At 40.7% G+C, this 22,423-nt stretch overlaps 1 long non-coding RNA gene across 1 annotated transcript in view; it reads left to right on the forward strand.

The window, feature by feature from the left end:
• Positions 1 to 12,580: 12,580 nt before the first annotated feature.
• Positions 12,581 to 22,423, forward strand: part of LOC133541494 (uncharacterized) — a 69,467-nt gene continuing 59,624 nt past the window's right edge. Inside the window, exons 1-2 of the long non-coding RNA XR_009803899.1 lie at positions 12,581 to 12,713; positions 20,792 to 21,006. This is a non-coding gene — a long non-coding RNA (uncharacterized LOC133541494). The remainder of the gene's footprint in view (positions 12,714 to 20,791; positions 21,007 to 22,423) is intronic.

A 22,423-nucleotide genomic window follows, 5' to 3' on the forward strand; every position in this document is an offset into this window, starting at 1 on the left:
ACATTTAAAATGGAAATTTTTAAAAATGGTTTTGAGTTTTCGTGAAAATGTGAAGTAGATTTTGGTGTCTACTTTAAAATAAATGATCAGGCCAAAATGGGGTTAATTAGGAGTTTATTTTATTTTAAAGACTACTTCACGTTCTTGTCTGTTTTTGTCAAAACAAAAAAAGTGCAATACATGCATTTTAATACTTTAGTAGTAAAAAAAAGGTTTTGTCATTTCAATGTTGCTATTTGTTTTTTTCAAATAACAATGACAACAGTTATATTACATGACACTCTGCCCTTTTTAATGTTTAACTGTGGGAAAAATAGCCATCCCTTGAATTGTCATACATGAAGCAGTTTGCTTTAGCGCCATCCTGTGGCCAAAAGATGTGCATGCAGAAGTTGTTGACCAGGTCGATACTTTGTGGAAGATTTATTTCAGGTAAGTTCCCTTTACCCAAGAAAATCTTTGAAATAATTCGAATATTTAAAAAAAAAAAAAAAACAGATGTAAAACAGTGCCACCTGTATTTAATATCTTACAGTCCAAATCATTTATTATTATTATTATTATTATACATTTATAATGAATAACTTCCAGTTGTAAACCGACAAGAATTGAATTCAGCACATAAAAAACATTGTGCATAGAACATCCACAACTTAAAGTATCCTCGTTTGGGATTATAATAAAATATGTGTTTTTAAATGTGATTAAAAATAACTTATAAACATTAAATATTTTATTATTTGTTGTTACCTGCTGTCTCTACCAGTTGCAAAAAACCATATAAAATGCAGCCCTGTTTTTATTCAACTGCATGCTGCAGGGGGGTCCAAAGTGCGGCCCGGGGGCCCGCAGGTCATTTTTTAACGGCCCCACGGCACATTTTAAAAATACCATTGAAACATTTCTAAACGTCAAAAGTGATCAAACGGGTCAAATGTAACAATAAAATGTTGCAATGTTTACTGTAATAACACAAAGCTGCCATGCAGGCTGTTTCTTTCTTTAAAAAATAATAATGAATCAAAATCAATGTCATTATGAATTATTGACATATTCAAGGCTCCAATTACGTCAAGTTAAATTTTCCACTTTGAGATATTTTTTGGGGGAAAATGTTGCATATTTTGTGTTTGCCATATAAAAAACTGAGCTGTTTTTTTTAAAGGGGAACATTATCAGCAGACCTATGTAAGCGTCAATATATACCTTGATGGTGCAGAAAAAAGACCATCTATTTTTTTAACCGATTTCCGAACTCTAAATGGGTGAATTTTGGCGAATTAAACGCCTTCCTGTTTATCGCGCTGGAGGCGATGATGTCAGAATGTGACGTCACCGAGGTAACATACCCACCATTTTCATTTTCAACACATTACAAACACCGGGTCTCAGCTCTGTTAGTTTCCGTTTTTTCGACTATTTTTTGGAACCTTGGAGACATCATGCCTGGTGGGTGTGTTGTCGGAGGGTGTAACAACACTAACAGGGAGGGATTCAAGTTGCACCACTGGCAAGAAATCTGCCGCCAGACCCCCATTGAATGTACCAGAGTGTCTCCACATTTGACCGGCGATGCTAAGACAGACATGGCACAGAGATGTATGGATAACCTGTAGATGCATTTGCAACTATATTACGTTTCCTTCCACCCACATTTAATGCGAAACAAACACTTACCAATCGACAGATTTAAGTTGCTCCAGTGTCAAAAGATGCGAAAGTCTTGATCGTTTGGTCCGCACATTTTACCGGCGATGCTAACGCAGCTATTCGGCCATGCTATGGTTATGAATAGCGTCAATAGCTATTCGCTCAATAGCTTCAGTTTCTTCTTCAATATTTTCATACTCCAACCATCTGTTTCAATACATGTGTAATCTGTTGAATCGCTTAAGTCGCTGAAATCCGAGTTTGAATCCGAGCTAATGTCACTATATCTTGCTGTGGTATTCCCATTGTTTGTTTACATTGGCAGCACTGTGTGACGTCACAGGGAAATGGCCAGTGTCTTCGCAGAGAGCCGAAAATAGGGCACTTTAAAGCTTTATTTAGGGATATTCCGAGACCAGTAAAAATTTAAGAAAAACTTCCAAAAATACAACAAGCCACTGGGAACTGATTTTTATTGTTTTTAACCCTTTTGAAATTGTGATAATGTTCCCCTTTAAAGAAGGGCCTAAAATGAACAAACAAAAAATATAAACAACAATAAAACTTATAATTGACGGATAGATCTGAAGTTGATCTGGAGATTATTGTGTTGAAAGTAAACAGTGAAAAAAATATATAATTTATTTTTTAACACTTTAAAGGCCTGATGTCAACTTGATGAGTTCATTCCTTTTTGCAGCTTTTCTTGAAGCCACGTGTCAAACATTTAAAGGAAGGCAATGACAGAGGAGGCCAAAACCAGGGCGGGGCGTGTAAACTATGACTTACAGAACCACATGGTGGTCTTTAGTGAGGGTTTCGTGGCCGTCTTTTGTTCTCCAAAGTGATTTAACTGTATGATATGCATGAAAGCTCTTAGGGCTCCTCAAGAGCCGTCTCCATTCTGATTAGGTCATTACTTTCTTTTCCTCTGTGAAAGACTCACAGAGTGCAGATGGTGGCTAATAGCAGGAACAGGATCACGTGCCCCCATTAGCTTCGGACTCCTTTGAACCGGTGGCAAAATTTGGATTTCAGAAGCGGGGTGGGGGATGGGTTTTTTTTGGGGGGGGGGAGCACACAACTGGTTTGTGTCCAAGGGGCAATGTTTGAAGGGATTATCAACCAATCAATCAATGATCATTTATATAGGATTAGATGCATGATTAGGCGTAATATTCATGGGAAACAAACTGTTCAAGACTTATTTTTTTGTACGAAATAACAAGATGAACAGAATGAAAGACATACCGTATTTTTGGGATTTTTAAGGCTGCGGAGGGAGGTGTGGCCAGCGCACCTGCAGGAGCAAAGGTCGCCGCCTCTGTCTATGGTGCTGAGGACGAGCACCATCGGATAGGGGTGATTAGATTTCACAGCTGGTACGTTTTAATCCAGGGGTGTCCAAACTTTATCCACTGAAGAATCAAAGCAAGCGGGGGCCATTTTGATTTTTTTTTTTAATTTAAAAAACAATACAATATATGTATAAAAAATATACATTTCGGCCTCCACTCAGGGACCCCAAAGGGTTTTGGCCCAAAAAATATTAAAAATGTGTCATTATTCAGTATTGTTTTTTTTATTATAAGTCAAGTTTTAAATCTCTAGATCAACATTCGGTCTATCTGTCAATATAATTATTTTAAAGATTTAAGCTGTATGCTCTTTTTGTCGCAAAAAAAAAAACAACGTTTTTTTTATGGAAAAATCACAAGATATGCAATATTTTCACCCAATAATTTTTTGAGGTGGAATATTTGAGATTATATAATAATTGGAGCATTAAAAAGGTCAATAACACATAACACTATTGATTTTAATCAATTATTATTTTTGGAGCAATGACATTAAAAACAAATCACACTAAAATTATTGGGGATACCAAAAGGGTCCTACTCATTAGAGTTTTAGTGTGATATATTAAAAATAATATTTAATGATAGTGTTAGTGGACCGGCGACACACACAATCATGTGTGTTTCAGGGACTGTGTCCCTTGCAGACTGTCTTATATATGTTGTGGGAACCAGAATTTTGGTAGCAGAAAGAAACAACCCTTTTTTGTGTGAGTGGTTGTGGATGAGTGTGAATGGGGGAGGGAGGGCTTTTCTTTGGGGGGTTGATGCACTAATGGAAAGTGTATCTTGTGTATTTTTATGTTGATTTAATAAAAAATAAGAAATACAAAAAAGTGTTAGTGTGACAGTCTTAAACCGTCGTCGTGCGGGTTCAATGGACCACCCAGGAAGCACATCTCACTTTGAGCAAGTTTGACTCTTATTTTTTCAAATAACCTTTGTCTTCAGGTCCTTTCAGCTCCTTCTCTCCTGCTCGCTCCTTGCTCGCTTTCAGCCGGCCGCGTCGTTGCTGTCTTCGGCTCGCTCTCTCTCTTCCGGTACTGCTGCGGATTCTCCTACTCCTTCTCCGATCTCTCCTCCTTCTCCCCTTTTAGACATCATGAGGAGATAAGTTAATTGTGTCCCGGTGGGCGAGCCAGGCACCTGATCTAAGCTCGTAGCGTCGCTCCCGGCACGCCCTGCCTCTCCGCTCAGCCGCATTCTCCGCCTCCTTGTCGCCACAGTCGGAAAATAAATTATAAATGTTTTCATACACACACACATAGATTGAAAGATAGACAGATAGATAGACAGATATATAGACAGATAGATAGATAGATAGATAGATAGATAGATGGATAGATAGATAGACAGATAGATAGATAGATAGACAGATAGATAGACAGATAGATAGATAGTATATGTATATGTGCCAGACAGAAGGCAGAAGGTAAGGTGACGGAGGTGAGTCGGGGTGCCACCTTTTCATGCTACCTCTCTCTCTCTCTGCTAACAAAGGCTAATTTGCATATCATAATCCCCATCTCTCGACCTTCTGATCAGGTGCACTCGCAGCATGGCTGTGTTCCCCAGAAAAGAGACGAGAAGGGGAGGGGGAGGCTGGAAAGAAAGGAAAAAAGGGGGAGAAAAAAAACTCACTTTGAACGCCGTTTGAAGTTCTCTGGCGGAGTTCAAATAACACGCAAACATGTGCGTGGCACTGAGAGGCTGATTTGTATTAAAAAGAGGCGAAGCGAAGGGATAGAGAGATGAAAGGAGGTCAGGGAGGGAACTTTCTGGAGCTTGTGGTGCCAAAACCTTTTGGATCTCATATCACTGCAGAGGTGATGGAAATAGGATTGGAGGAGGGTTGGGGGGGTGAGCTCCTTTATGTCATTTATTTTCCATTTTGCATTCTAACACGACCTGTTAAAGCAGGCCTGGGCAATTATTTTGACTCGGGGGCCACATTTAGAGAAAAAAAAATGTGTCTGGGGGCCGGTATATCGATTTTTATGAACTCTAATACAAAACCTCACAATAATGTCTGATTAAATGCTAGAAACGTTAACAGACCTCTTTAAAGGCCTACTGAAAGCCACTACTAGCCACCACACAGTCTGATAGTTTATATATCAATGATGAAATATTAACATTGCAACACATGACAATACGGCCGCTTTAGTTTACTAAATTGCAATTTTAAATTTTGCGCCGAAGTATCCTGCTGAAAACGTCAGTATGATGACGTGTGCGCGTGACGTCACGCATTGTAGAGGACATTTTGATCCAGCACCGATCCCAGCTATAAGTCGTCTGCTTTAATCGCATAATTCCACAGTATTCTGGACATCTGTGTGGCTGAATCTTTTCCAATTTGTTCAATGAATAATGGAGACATCAAAGAAGAAAGCTGTAGGTGGGAAGCGGTGTATTGCGGCCGCCTTTAGCAACACAAACACAGCCGGTGTTTCATTGTTTACATTCCCGAAATATGCCGGTGAAGCTTTACTATGGAACAGAGCGGTCAAGCGAACATGGTTGCCTACCACATGTCAAACGGCAGGTTTCGGTAAGAAAACTGTGGTAATAAGTCGGCTCTTACCATAGACATGAGTGGAGAGCTTGCGTCGTTTCTCCTGCAGCTGCAGACTCTCTTGCCTCCTCCTAACGGCCGTCGGATGCTTACACCGTGGAGGAAAGGGGAAAAAAAATCTCAGCCCGGCTGCCTGCGCCTGGTCGAGAAACATGGCTTCCTTCGTAGACACTGGCGGTCACCACACCCGTGGCCACACCCCTCCGACACTCAGGTTGTACAGGTACGACCATGTAATCTCACTAAAACACTAGTAACACAATAAGCAGATAAGGGATTTTCAAGAATTATCCTAATAAATTTGTCTCATAACATCTGAATCGCTCCCACTGCCCTCTAGTCTTTTTTTTCTAGTCTTTCACTCTTACTTTCCTCATCCACAAATCTTTCATCCTCGCTCAAATTAATGGGGAAATTGTCGCTTTCTCAGTCCGAATCGCTCTCGCTGCTGGTGGCCTTTTGCAATTTGTTCAATTAATAATGGAGACGTCAAAGAAGAAAGTTGTAGGTGGGAAGCGGTGTATTGCGGCCGCCTTTAGCAACACAAACACAGCCGGTGTTTCATTGTTTACATTCCTGAAAGATGACGGCGAAGCTTTACTATGGAACAGAGCGCGGTCAAGCGAACATGGTTCCCTACCACATGTCAACCGGCAGGTTTCGGTGAGAAACTGGTGGTAATAAGTCGGCTCTTACCATAGACATGAACGGAGAGCTTGCGTCGTTCCTCCTGCAGCTGCAGACTCTATTGCCTCCTCCCAACGGCCGTCAGATGCTTACACCGTGGAGGAGGAAAAAATAAATAAATTTCAGCCCGGCTGCCTGCGCCTCGTCGAGAAACCTGGCTTCCCTCGTAGACACTGCCGGTCACCACACCCGTGGCCACACCCCTCCGACTCTCAGGTTGTACATGTACAACCATATAATCTCACTAAAACACTAGTAACACAATAAGCAGATAAGGGATTTTCCAGAATTATCCTAGTAAATGTGTCTAAAAACATCTGAATCGCTCCCACTTCCCTCATATTTTTTTTCCTACTCCTTCACTCTCACTTTCCTCATCCACGAATCTTTCATCCTCGCTCAAATTAATGGGGAATTTGTCGCTTTCTCGGTCCGAATCGCTCTGGCTGCTGGTGGCCATGATTGTAAACAATGTTCAGATGTGAGGAGCTCCACAACCCGTGACGTCACGCGCACATCGTCTGCTACTTCCGGTACAGCAAGGCTTTTTTTATTAGCGAGCAAAAGTTGCCAACTTTATCGTGGATGTTCTCTACTAAATCCTTTCAGCAAAAATATGGCAATATGTTGAAATGATGAAGTATGACACATAGAATGGAGCTGCTATCCCCGTTTAAATAAGAACATCTCATTTCAGTAGGCCTTTAATTGAGGTAATGGAATTTTACATTTTTCTATGAAGGATAAAACACTGAATATTGACAAAATAATAACGTCACACCCCTTTCGATCGACATATTTTGCAATGAAGTGAAACGCAACAAAAATGCAACAAACAGTGAAATATGAACGCGAAGGGTACAAAACATACTCACCTACAATCTGATATATCATTAAGCTTTAGAACTTGGTTGTGAAAATCTCCTGCTTGGTGCCTCGTCTGAGCTGCTGTAACTTAAATTACCATAGTAACTAATTAGATGACCATGGTAACTAAAAAGATTACCATCCATCCATTTTCTTCCGCTTATCCAGGGTTGGGTCGCTGGGGCAGCAGCCTAAGCAGGGAAGCCCAGACTTCCCTCTCCCCAGCCACTTCGTCCAGCTCCTCCCGGGGGATCCCCAGGCGTTCCCAAGCCAGCCAGGAGACATAGTCTTCCCAACGTGTCCTGGGTCTTCCACGTGGCCTCCTACCTGTTGGACGTGCCCTAATCACCTCCCTAGGGAGGTGTCCAGGTCGTAGTAACTAATTAGATGACCATAGTAACTAATTAGATGACCATAGTAACTGATTAGATGACCATAGTAACTAATTAGATGACCATAGTAACTGATTAGATGACCATAGTAACTAATTAGATGACCATAGTAACTAATTAGATGACCATAGTAACTAATTAGATGACCATAGTAACTGATTAGATGACCATAGTAACTAATTAGATGACCATAGTAACTAATTAGATGACCATAGTAACTAATTAGATGACCATAGTAACTGATATATCATCCAAAAGCGCAGATTCCAACCATTGAAATACTTTGTATAGTTCAAGACTTCTGGTCATTAGAAAACATAACTATAAGGTGACTGGATCGCAGAGTGCCTAGTAACTAGATTGTGCCTTGAGACTGACTAGTAACAAGGTGACTGGAAACTGACTAGTAACTAGAATTTGACTGGAAACTGAATAGACTAGTAAGGTGACTGGAAACTGATTGGAAACTGACTAGACTAGTAACTAGAAGGTGACTGGAATTTGACCAGTGACTAGAAGTTGACTGGAAACTGAGTAGACTAGTAACATAAGGTGACTGGATTGGAGAGCGCCTAGTAACTAGATTGTGCCTTGAAACTGACTAGTAACGAGGTGACTGGAAGGTGACTAGTAACTGGAATGTGACCAGAACTGACCTGTAACTAAAATATGAGTAAAGACAGATTAGTAACTAGATCACTAGTTACTTAGGTTATTGACTAGACCAGGGGTCGGGAACCTTTCTGGCTGAGAGACCCATAGGTTCCCTACCCCTGGACTATCAATCAATCAATCAATGTTTATTTATATAGCCCTAAATCACAAATGTCTCAAAGGACTGCACAAACCACTACGACTATGACATCCTCGGAAGAACCCACATAAGGGCAAGGAAAACTCACACCCAGTGGGACGCCAGAGACAATGATGACTATGAGAACCTTGGAGAGGACCTCTCTAGGGGACCGAAAAGCAACGGATGTCGAGCGGGTCTAACATGATACTGTGAAAGTTCAATCCATAGTGGCTCCAACACAGCCGCGAGAGTTCAGTTCAAAGCGGATCCAAGAGAGCAGCGAGAGTCCCGTCCACAGGAAACCATCCCAAGCGGAGTCGGATCAGCAGCGTAGAGATGTCCCCAACCGATACACAGGCGAGCGGTCCATCCTGGGTCGCGACTCTGGACAGCCAGTACTTCATCCATGGCCATCCAACCGGACACCCTCCGCAAGGGAGGGGGGGACAGAGGAGAAAAAGAAAAGAAGCGGCAGATCAACTGGTCTAAAAAGGAGGTCTATTTAAAGGCTAGAGTATACAAATTAGTTTTAGGGAGAGACTAGATGATGAATAGACATTGCCTCTTAGGTAGGTGACTGGATAGTTACTAGTAACTGGAATTTGACTAAATAAGTAACTTGGAAATGACTAGTGAGTGACTGGTAACTGGAAGATGACTGGAAAGTGAGCAGACTCACACAATCAGAAGCGGGGATCTTTCTTCGAGGTCTGTCCTTGGCTTGTGTACTTCCTCAATCCCGTCTTCAAGCCCCAACATTCTTTCCCATGTGTGAAGGGGGCCCCCAGCTGAGTTGCTCCACACTCTGTGTTTGGCCACACTCGCAAAGCCGGGGGCCCCGGGAGTTACCCCGCCTCCACTCTGATCCACTCATCCCAGGCTCTCCAAGGCCGGGGCCGTCCTGCCAGCTCCTTTATCCCAGCGCCCGTGCATCCAGGACGGGCCAAAGCCAGACTGACAGTCCCCCGCTGCCTCCGGAGCCTCCGGTTCTCATTTCCCCCCGCCGCGTCTCTCGGCTTTTCAATCTTTCGAAGCAATTAGAAGGAGATCACTCTCTTTTGTTGTCTATTCCTGGAAAGAAGAAAGCGGGACGTAGGGCAGGGGCGGGGTATAAAAAAAAAAGGACCACGGAGGGCAGAGTTGTTGCTGGCTGCAGCAGCTTGGGCCTCGCCAGGAGCCACTTCTGAAGTATTAGGACTTACATGGTTTGTTTGGAAAGGCTTCTCCAGGGGCCAAAGTGGGATTACGTTGCAGATTTCAGGTTCCCATGGAAAGGGGCCTGAACTAGCGAGGGCTTTGGTGGGCGGGTTTCAGGTCGGGGCCCATAGAGGAGCTCTTTATGAGTTTGGACTCTGTGTGAAAGGAGAGGGCCAACTCCCAGCATGCGAGTCCTCCAGCTCCTTTAGTTCTCGCCCTCCTTTTACGCTCTTTAAAGTGAGCTCGACGATGAAGGGAGTAAATTGTACTTCCAACTTCACACATAACTGCAGTAATTATTGTGCATATGTAGTAGGTCGTTCTCTGCGTTATGTAGTTTTTTAAAATTATTATTAAATTAAAGACACTCCACCATTGCGTCGTTTCATCATTTATTGGCCACCTGTGTTGGAAACACAAAACATATACACAGGTCTCTATTTTCTGGCGCAGTGATACCTCCTCATCAAAAGTCCGAAAGAAGAGAAAATAAACAACATTCATTCATATAAAAATAATAATTTAAATTACATTAAAGGAGAACATTATCAGCAGACCTATGTAAGCGTCAATATATACCTTGATGGTGCAGAAAAAAGACCATATATTTTTTTAACCAATTTCCGAACTCTAAATGGGTGAATTTTGGTGAATTAAACGCCTTTCTGTTTATCGGTCTTGAAGTGATGACATCAGTACGTGACGTTGCCTAGGTAAGAAAGCCGCCATTTTCATTTTCTCAAACACAATACAAACACCGGGTCTCAGCTCTGTTAGTTTCCGTTTTTTCGACTATTTTTTGGAACCTTGAATTCCATCCATCCATCCATCCATCTTCTTCCGCTTATCCGAGGTCGGGTCGCGGGGGCAGCAGCCTAAGCAGGGAAGCCCAGACTTCCCTCTCCCCAGCCACTTCGTCTAGCTCTTCCCGGGGGATCCCAAGGCGTTCCCAGGCCAACCGGGAGACATAGTCTTCCCAACGTGTCCTGGGTCTTCCCCGTGGCCTCCTACCGGTTGGACGTGCCCTAAACACCTCCCTAGGGAGGCGTTCGGGTGGCATCCTGACCAGATGCCCGAACCACCTCATCTGGCTCCTCTCCATGTGGAGGAGCAGCGGCTTTACTTTGAGTTCCTCCCGGATGGCAGAGCTTCTCACCCTATCTCTAAGGGAGAGACCTGGAAACTCATTTGGGCCGCTTGTACCCGTGATCTTATCCTTTCGGTCATGACCCAAAGCTCATGACCATAGGTGAGGATGGGAACGTAGATCGACCGGTAAATTGAAAGCTTTGCCTTCCGGCTCAGCTCCTTCTTCACCACAACGGATCGGTACAACGTCCGCATTACTGAAGACGCCGCACCGATCCGCCTGTCGATCTCACCATCCACTCTTCCCCCACTCGTGAACAAGACTCCTAGGTACTTGAACTCCTCCACTTGGGGCAGGGTCTCCTCCCCGACCCGGAGATGGCACTCCACCCTTTTCCGGGAGAGAACCATGGACTCGGATTTGGAGGTGCTGATTCTCATTCCGGTCGCTTCACACTCGGCTGAGGGGAACCTTGAATTGATTGATTGATACTTTTATTAGTAGATTGCACAGTACAGTACATATTCCGTACAATTGACCACTAAATGGTAACACCCGAATAAGTTTTTCAACTTGTTTAAGTCGGGGTCCACGTTAATCAATTCATGGTATGAAGACATCATGCCTGGTGGGTGTGTTGTCGGAGGGTGTAACAACACTAACAGGGAGGGATTCAAGTTGCACCACTGGCAAGAAATCTGCCGCCAGACCCCCATTGAATGTACCAGAGTGTCTCCACATTTGACCGGCGATGCTAAGACAGACATGGCCCAGAGATGTATGGATAACCTGCAGATGCATTTGCAACCATTAAGTCAACGAAATCATAAAGGTGAATTTTGTTGATGTTGACTTATGTGCTAATCAGACATATTTGGTCGCGGCGTGACTGCCAGCTAATCGATGCTAACATGCTATTTAGGCTATAACTGTATGTACATTTGCAACTATATTACGTTTCCTTCCACCCACATTTAATGCGAAACAAACACTTACCAATCGACGGATTTAAGTTGCTTCAGTGTCACAAGATAAAAAAGTCCTGATCGTTTGGTCCGCACATTTTACCGCTGATGCTAACGCAGCTATTCGGCCATGCTATGGCTATGAATAGCGTCAATAGCTATTCGCTCAATAGCTTCAGTTTCTTCTTCAATACTTTCAAACTCCAACCATCCGTTTCAATACATGCGTAATCTGTTAAATCGCTTGAAATCCGAGTCTGAATCCGAGCTAATGTCGCTATATCTTGCTGTGGTATTCCCATTGTTTGTTTACATTGGCAGCACTGTGTGACGTCACAGGGAAATGGCCAGTGTCTTCGAGAGAGCGAAAATAAGGCACTTTAAAGCTTTATTTAGGGATATTCCGGGACCGGTAAAATTTTGAAAAAAACTTCAAAAAATACAACAAGCCACTGGGAACTGATTTTTATTGTTTTTAACCCTTTTGAAATTGTGATAATGTTCCCGTTTAACAAAAACGTTTTACCACAAAAAAACAAAAACAATAATAATGCACAAATCCACATACCTGTGTTGGAAACACGAAACATACACAGGTCTCTACTTTCTGGCGGAGTGATACCTGCGTAAATACCATGCCTAATTACGACCAAACATTTCAAACAGTCGACGCTCTAATCCTTACTTAACAAAATTGTGCATAAAAAATACTTAAAACAACACATTACTTATACCTACAACTTTGATGTTTTAACTTTTAAAGTATTATTAACGTTTAGAAAGAATATTTACACTAAGAAACGCGGAACAGTCAAGAACTATTACATCCTCATCAAAAGTCCGAAAGAAGAGGAAGTAAAAATCCGAAAAAACAGCAAAGTCACTTCCCGCACTTGACATCCGGTTCTTCAAAATAAAACTAATACTTCAAAATAAAACATAACACCCTGTGTTGCCCGTTTGATAGTGGACTATTACTGACACCTTGTGGCGATGGGAAATACTGCGCGTCATTAGTTTGGCACTTCCGGTTTAGTTCGGACACTTCCGGTTTACGTTGTTAGTTCAGGTGACAAACAATGAGAAGTAGAAGAGTTGTGTGAACTCTTACAATCCTTGGAAAAGATAAGTCTGTAAGTAAACTGTTTAACTTGTTTATGTAACTCGACACTAAGGTGGAAAGTGGCTACATTTAATAGTAAGATGTGTATTGAAAAACGATTTTTGTGCTCTATTTTAATGAATGTTTGAGGGTTTAAAATGGCTGCCGGTCGCATATTTCCACCATCGAAATACTTTCAACACTCAGCAGTATTTGTTTGGTAATAATGCTGTATATTTGTGTAAAGCTAATGTTTACATATTGTGTATTACATTTCAGGTATGTTAATTGAATCATATAGCTTATACATTGTCATTGTGTCTATTTCACTTTTACAAGAATAATAATAATAATAAATAAACATAAATCAAACAATCAATCAATGTTTATTTATATAGCCCTAAATCACAAATGTCTCAAAGGACTGCACAAATCATTACGACTACGACATCCTCGGAAGAACCCACAAAAGGGCAAGGAAAACTCACACCCAGTGGGCAGGGAGAATTCACATCCAGTGGGACGCCAGTGACAATGCTGACTATGAGAAACCTTGGAGAGGACCTCAGATGTGGGCAAACCCCCCCCCCCCCTCTAGGGGACCGAAAGCAATGGATGTCGAGCGGGTCTAACATGATACTGTGAAAGTTCAATCCATAGTGGCTCCAACACAGCCGCGAGAGTTCAGTTCAAGCGGATCCAAGACAGCAGCCAGAGTCCCGTCCACAGGAAACCATCTCAAGCGGAGGCGGATCAGCAGTGTAGAGATGTCCCCAACCAATACACAGGCGAGCGGTCCATCCTGGGTCCCGACGAGCGGTCCATCCTGGGTCTCGACTATGGACAGCCAGTACTTCCATGGTCATCGGACTGGACACCCTCCATAAGGAAGGGGGGGGGACATAGGAGAAAAAAGAAAAGAAGCGGCAGATCAACTGCTCTAAAAAGGAGGTCTATTTAAAGTCTAGAGCAGGGGTAGGGAACCTATGGCTCTAGAGCCAGATGTGGCTCTTTTGATGACTGCATCTGGCTCTCGGATAAATCTTAGCTGACATTGCTTAACACGATAATTATGAATAATTTCGCTGGTAATCACAGTGCTAAAAATAACGTGCAAAATACAAAACATTCTCATGCATTTAATTCCATCCATCCGTTTTCTACTGCACCTTTTCAAGAAGTCGCATTAATGGTAAGAAGTATTTTATGTCACGATGGGGGGGGGGGGGTTGCAGCTTACTGCGGGGTCGTTCTCCCAGGAAGGCAGACGGACTACTCGGGACATGGCATTTAGGTAAAAACATGATTTAATTTTAACTAAAAAAAGATACAAACAAAAATCGCTCACAGCGGAGGCACAACTTGGGCTAAGAAGAAAGCTAACGCATAAACAGACTGTGAACATAAATCAAACAAAACTTACTTGGCATGGCATGAAGCACGAAACTATGGCAAGGCATGAAACAAGTCAGCACAGAGCAAGAAAAGATCACATTGATGCCAGGGCGACTGACTGGCAAAGACAAGCTTAAATACTGCCTCTGATTAGTGCTCGGAAGCAGGTGAGCGGGCATTTTGTCCACCAGAGACAGGTGGACAAAATGAGTAACCAAGGAAACCAGACAAGGGAGTGGAAAAAAACAGGAACTTAAAGAGTCCAAAAGACAAACATCACATGGCCGAACAAAAACATGATCAACAGACATGACATTTGATTTATTATTGGTTAGCTTCAGAATAACAATGTTATGAAAAAGAATAAGAGACTTATTATACTCAAAAAATGTTGGTATTACTTAAAAATGCACGCATTTAGTTGTATTCAGTGTTAAAAAATATGATATGGCTCTCACGGAAATACATTTTGAAATATTTGGTTTTCATGGCTCTCTCAGCCAAAAAGGTTCCCGACCTCTGGTCTAGAGTATACAGATGAGTTTTAAGGTGAGACTTAAATGTTTCTACTGAGGTAGCATCTCGAACTGTTACCGGGAGGGCATTCCAGAGTACTGGAGCCCGAATGGAAAACGCTCTATAGCCCGCAGACTTTTTTTGGGCTCTAGGAATCACTAATAAGCCGGAGTCTTTTGAAGGCAGATTTCTTGCCGGGACATATGGTACAATACAATCGGCAAGATAGGATGGAGCTAGACCGTGTAGTATTTTATACGTAAGTAGTAAAACTTTAAAGTCACATCTTAAGTGCACAGGAAGCCAGTGCAGGTGAGCCAGTATAGGTATATATGTATGTATATATGTATATAAAGGTATATACAGTATAGGTATATATGTATGTATATATGTATATAAAGGTATATACAGTATAGGTATATACTGTATGTATGTATATATGTATATAAAGGTATATACAGTATAGGTATATATATATATATGTATATAAAGGTATATACAGTATAGGTATATATATATATATGTATATAAAAGTATATACAGTATAGGTATATATGTATATAAAGGTATATACAGTATAGGTATATATGTATGTATATATGTATATAAAGGTATATACAGTATAGGTATATATGTATGTATATATGTATATAAAGGTATATACAGTATAGGTATATATGTATGTATATATGTATATAAAGGTATATACAGTATAGGTATATATGTATGTATATATGTATATAAAGGTATATACAGTACCTGGCGTAATGTGATCAAACTTTCTTGTTCTTGTCAAAAGTCTAGCAGCCGCATTTTGTACCAACTGTAATCTTTTAATGCTAGACATGGGGAGACCCGAAAATTATACGTTACAGTAATCGAGACGAGACGTAACAAACGCATGGATAATGATCTCAGCGTCTTTAGTGGACAAAATGGAGCGAATTTTATTGATATTACGGAGATGAAAGAAGGCCGTTTTAATAACGCTTTTAATGTGTGCCTCAAAGGAGAGAGTTGGGTCGAAGATAATACCCAGATTCTTTACCGAGTCATCTTGTTTTATTATTTGGTTGTCAAATGTTAAAGTTGTATTATTAAATAGAGGTCGGTGTCTAGCAGGACCGATAATCAGCATTTCCGTTTTTTTGGCGTCAAGTTGCAAAAACAGACAAAGCAAGATCAACGACAATAAAGAGCCTAAATGGATTCATCTGCTTTGGAACTTTATTAGAACGTCCTGGATTGGTTGTTAGCTGTCTGCCAAGCTGTATAACCTCAACACATTCAGTGAGGGCAGAACAACCTGTCTCGTTGCAACATCACCAGAGGTGGGTAGAGTAGCCAGAAATTGTACTCAAGTAAGAGTACAGTTACTTTAGAGATGTATTACTCAAGTAAAAGTAAGGAGTAGTCACCCAAATATTTACTTGAGTAAAAGTAAAAAGTATTTTGTGAAAAAACTACTCAAGTACTGAGTAACTGATGAGTAACCTGTTCCTTTAATGATTACGGCAACAAATAATGCACAAAAACATAAAAATAGCAATCAGCAAATTCAGAGCCAGGAATATCTCTTAAGCAACTAAAACAATAATATATATTAAATAATAGTACATTAAAATAAAAAATGGCACATTGAGCCACAATAACTTAACAGCACCATAGGCTCAGTAGGCATTGATTGATTGATTGATTGATTGATTGAAACTTGTATTAGTAGATTGCACAGTACAGTACATATTCCCTACAATTGACCACTAAATGGTAACACCCCAATAAGTTTTTCAACGTTAATCAATTACTTAATAAATGACCAAGTCGAGGTGATCTACCTCATATATACATATACATACATATCATATATTTTATATATATATATATATATATATATATATATATATATATATATATATATATATATATATATATATATATACCTTTATATATACAGTATATAATTTATATTTATTTATTTAGCCGTTTTTGTTGACATGTTGAAGGTGTTTTAATGAATATACATGCATGTTTAACATATAGATTCCTATCTTTCATGAAGACAAGAATATAAGTTGGTGTATTACCTGATTCTGATGACTTGCATTGATTGGAATCAGACAGTATAGTGCTGATAACGTCCCGGTTTTCAAATGGAGGAGAAAAAAAGTTCCTCCTTCCTGTCTAATACTTCATGAAAGTCGTTGGTTTTTGGCATCTTATTTGTCCAGCTTCCATATTGGTTTTTATACACTTTACAAGAAATAAATTTGCGGCAAACTCCGTAGCTTGCCAGCTTGTTTGCGCTGGCTTTCGGAGACTCTTATTTTGTTAGCGCAGGCGCGATGGAGCGGCACTTTTATTGTGAAGACAGGAACTGTGCGATCAGTCTTTAGGCTTTTGACGGGAAGTACGGTTGAAATAAAAAGTGTCTTTTTTCCTTTACACTTTTGATTGATTGATTGATACTTTTATTAGTAGATTGCACAGTACAGTACATATTCCGCACAATTGACCACTAAATGGTAACACCCCAATAAGTTTTTCAACATGCCGGGTTCTACATGTGACGGTCACGTGACCGCCTGGCTCTGTTTGATTGGTCCAACGTCACCAGTGACTGCATTTGATTGGTGAAACGCGGGCATGTGTAGTTCCTACTTTGAATGCGTGTCTGACAAAATCAAAACAAACAAAGCGTGCATTAACAGATCGATAAAAAAAAAAGTAGCGAGTAACGAGCTGAATGTAGATAAATGGAACGGAGTAAAAGTAGTGTTTCTTCTCTATAAATATACTCAAGTAAAAGTAAAAGTATGTTGCATAAAAACTACTCTTAAAGTACAATTGATCCCAAAAGTTACTCAAGTAGATGTAACGGAGTAAATGTAGCGCGTTACTACCCACCTCTGATCATCACACTATTACACATTCATGTTTCTCTCTGTAAAACTAACGTGAACAGGACAGTAAAACACAATAATTACAAAAACAAAAACAAAACAAAGCATTTCATTGTTAGCACGTCATTGCATGCAATTAAAGAAAAATAAAGATCGCATTAATTATGTATAAACTTGGGTCGTCTCAATACCAATATTTTGGCTTTTCTAAATAAAGGGGACCACCAAAAAAATTACATTATTGACTTTATTCAAAAAAAAATCATAGGTTACATGAAACATATGTTTATTATTGTCAGTTTGGTGCCATACACCTTAGAGTTATATAACTTGTAATGTCACACAAGCGCTTTGAGTACCTTGAAGGTAGAAAAGCGCTATACAAGTACAAACCATTTATTGATCTATTATTTACATGTTAACTCTTAACGTGCTAACAGCATGCTAGCACGCTAACATCAAAGTGCTAACTTTTTTGGGGGGCTAATCTTACGATTTTTTTGTCTAATTCTGCAGCCATACACCTTACAGTCATATAACTTGGTATGTGACACATGTTAACTGCTAGCGGGCTAACAGCATGCTAGCACGCTAACATCAAAGTGCTAACTTTTTTGGGGGGCTAATTTTACAATTTTTTTGTCTAATTCTGCAGCCATTCACCTTACAGTTATATAACTTGGTATGTGACACATGTTAAATTGCTAGCGCGCTAACAGCATGCTAACATCAAAGTGCTAACTTTTATGGGGGGCTAATTTTACGATTTTTTTGTCTACTTCTGCAGCCATACACCTTACAGTCATATGATTTGGTATGTGACACATGTTAACTGCATGCTAACATCAAAGTGCTAACTTTTTTGGGGGGCTAATTTTACGATTTTTTTGTCTATTTCTGCAGCCATACACCTTACAGTCATATAACTTGGTATGTGACACTGATAGCATGCTACATTAGCTTGTGAGCATGCTAAAATTAGCACGCTGACTTTTTGAGTTAGTTTTTCACCCGTTTGCCCCAGAGTCGTATAACTTGGCACGTGACACTTGTAAACTGTCAGCATGCAAACATAAGCTTGCTAACATTAAAGTGCTAACTTTCTTTGCTAAATGTACTAATTTTTCTCAAATTCCCCAGCCATACACCTGAGTCATAAAACTTGGTATGTGACACAAGGTAGCTATTCTCATGCTCACGTTAGGTTGCTAGCATGCTAACACTAGCGTGCTAACTTTTTTTCGCTAGTTTTGCAACCGTTTCACCCAGGGTCATTAAAATTGGTATGTGACACTTGTTGCTTGTTAGCATGCAAACGATAGCATGCTAGCAAGCTAACTTAAGCATGCTAATGTTTTTTTCTAATTGTACTTATTTTTCCATTTGCGCAGCCATATACCTTTGAGTCGTATAACTTGGTATATTAAAAAAAATGCCGATTGTTATTAAGCTATCGTTAGCACACCTGATAAGTGTTATAATTTTTGTGTCAACATGCTACTGTTTCAGGCAATCTCTGTGGCTCATTTTGGCACCATCTAATAAGTACGCCGGCTTCCGGCGTCCCCCGGCCAGAGGTCCAAGGCACAGATAGCAGGCCCATCAAAATTTCCGCAGGATTTTTCTAGTTATGGGCCTGCTGCAATGCAGTTATATCTTGAAATTTTATTAATATTATTCTTATTTTACCGCACGTTTCTCTTGCCGCCGCTAAGAGACGAACCAGCCAATGAACCCCCACATATGTTGTACCGTCGGAATGATGCCACTTGCGCCGATGGCAGGACATCTACATTGGGAACATTTCTTGTTACCGTGGCAACGCTATTCACGAACAAATCCAAAAATGGGCCACTTGATTAGGTACGGAGCTTGGGTCTAATACGGGACGAATCGGTCAACAAACACCCACATTTGTTACTTTGTCAGAAAGGAGTACTTTCCAGCTATAAATGTATCTTCAATTGGGAATGTTCCAGGTTACCATGGTGAAGCTATTCATGATTTAACGAAAACATTTGCAATTTTTTTTTTGGGGCAAAAATAGTTCAATTGAATAGGTACGTTTATTTTGTGTAATATACAACGAACCGGCGCACGTACCCCCACATATGTTATACCGTCGGAAAGGTGCCACTTGAGCCGATGGCGGAAATCTAAATGAGGAACATTTCGTGTTACCATGGCAACGCTATTCAGGAACAAATCCAAAAATGGGCCACTTGATTAGGTACGGGGTTTGTGTCTAATATGGGATGAATCGGTCAGCAAACCCCCACATATGTTACTTTGTCAGAAAGGAGTACTTTACCATCTATAAATGTATTTTAAATTGGGATTTTTCCAGGTTGCCATGGTGACGCTATTCATGATTTAACAAAAACATTTGCAATTTATTTATTTATTTTTTTGGGCAAAAATAGTCCAATTGAATAGGTACGTTTATTTTGTGTAATATAAAACGAACGTACCCCCACATATGTTATACCGTCGGAAAGGTGCCACTTGAGCCGATGGCGGAAATCAAAATTAGGAACATTTCGTGTTACCATGGCAACGCAAATCACGAACAAATCCAAAAATGGGCCACTTGATTAGGTGCAGCGCGTGGGTCTGATACGAGACGAATCGGTCAACGAACCCTCACATATGTTATAATGTCGGAAAGGTCCGACTGACCGGCAAAGGCAGGCTTAAATAATTGCCTCTGATTAGTGCTCGGGAAACAGGTGAGCGTCCCAAACACCAATCAGAGACAGGTGGAAATAATAGGTCACCATGGTAACTAAAAACAAACTCAAGGGTGCACAAAAACAGGAATTGAGGGAGTCCCTAAAACTAACAGAAAATAGCAAAACATGATCCAGACCATGGATCATAATAATATTTATCTGTACAGTAATCTATTTATTTATATCTGCACCATATTGCTCTTCTATCCTACACTACAACCAGCGAATGCAACGCAATTTCGTTCTTATCTGTAAAGGGACGGCGTGGCGCAGTGGGGAGAGTGGTCGTGCGCAACCCGAGGGTCCCTGGTTCAATTCCCACCTAGTACCAACCTCGTCACGTCCGTTGTGTCCTGAGCAAGACACTTCACCCTTGCTCCTGATGGGTGCTGGTTGGCGCCTTGCATGGCAGCTCCCTCCATCAGTGTGTGAATGTGTGTGTGAATGTGGAAGTAGTGTCAAAGCGCTTTGAGTACCTTGAAGGTAGAAAAGCGCTATACAAGTACAACCCATTTATTTATTTATTTACTGTAAAGTTGAAATTGGATCCACTTGTCCCCCTCCAGACCTGCAGGGGGCAGAGTGACACAGCCACATCACAATCCACCAAACTTCCTGTCAGGCGGCAAGGACGGCCATTTTGCCGACCGACCAGGATGTGGTCTTGGAGAAGAAAGAAAGAAAAGACTGTTATTAAGAGAAACAAAAGCTTCAACAAAGCAAGCAACTAGAAGAAGAACAAACCCAAAGAGACTTCTCAGTTCCTGGTCACATAAAACTGGTAGGAAATGAACTTCGATGTTATCGCTCTAAATTTGTTAATACTTTGTTTGAAATGTTTGGTTTGAGCTAAAAACTGTGTTCTTTGTGTTTATCTCAACTTTGTGTGGCTTTATCAAGTTGAAGTATTAACAAAGGCAAAGTGGACGCTTATGTTTATGTTTAAATACGCAGTTAAGTTGTTCGTTTACTTTTTCCTTAGTTCCACTATGGACTGGACTCTCACACTATAATGTTGGATCCACTATGGACTGGACTCTCACTATTATGTTAGATCCACTATGGACTGGACTCTCACTATTATGTTGGATCCACTATGGACTGGACTCTCACTATTATGTTAGATCCACTATGGACTGGACTCTCTCACTATTATGTTAGATCCACTATGGACTGGACTCTCACACTATTATGTTAGATCAACTATGGACTGGACTCTCACACTATTATGTTAGATCCACTATGGACTGGACTCTCACTAGTATGTTAGATCCACTATGAACTGGACTCTCACACTATTATGTTGGATCCACTATGGACTGGACTCTCACACTATTATGTTAGATCCACTATGGACCGGACTCTTACACTATTATGTTAGATCCACTATGGACTGGACTCTCACTATTATATTAGATCCACTATGGACTGGACTCACACTATTATGTTGGATCCACTATGGACTGGACTCTCACTATTATATTAGATCCACTATGGACTGTACTCACACACTATTATGTTAGATCCACTATGGACTGGACTCTCACTATTATGTTAGATCCACTATGGACTGGACTCTCACACTATTATGTTAGATCCACTATGGACTGGACTCTCACTATTATGTTAGATCCACTATGGACTGGACTCTCACACTATTATGTTAGATCCACTATGGACTGGACTCACACTATTATGTTAGAGCCACTATGGACTGGACTCTCACACTATTATGTTAGATCCACTATGGACTGGACTCTCACTATTATGTTAGATCCACTATGGACTGGACTCTCACACTATTATGTTAGATCCACTATGGACTGGACTCTCACTATTATGTTAGATCCACTATGGACTGGACTCTCACTATTATGTTAGATCCACTATGGACTGGACTCTCACACTATTATGTTAGATCCACTATGGACTGGACTCTCACTATTATGTTAGATCCACTATGGACTGGACTCTCACTATTATGTTAGATCCACTATGGACTGGAATCACTATTATGTTAGATCCACTATGGACTGGACTCACTATTATGTTAGATCCACTATGGACTGGACTCACTATTATGTTAGATCCACTATGGACTGGACTCTCGCTATTATGTTAGATCAACTATGGACTGGACTCTCACTATTATGTTGGATCCACTATGGACTGGACTCTCACACTATTATGTTAGATCC

Source organism: Nerophis ophidion, linkage group LG23, assembly GCF_033978795.1.
Source record: "Nerophis ophidion isolate RoL-2023_Sa linkage group LG23, RoL_Noph_v1.0, whole genome shotgun sequence".
Lineage (NCBI taxonomy): Eukaryota > Metazoa > Chordata > Actinopteri > Syngnathiformes > Syngnathidae > Nerophis > Nerophis ophidion.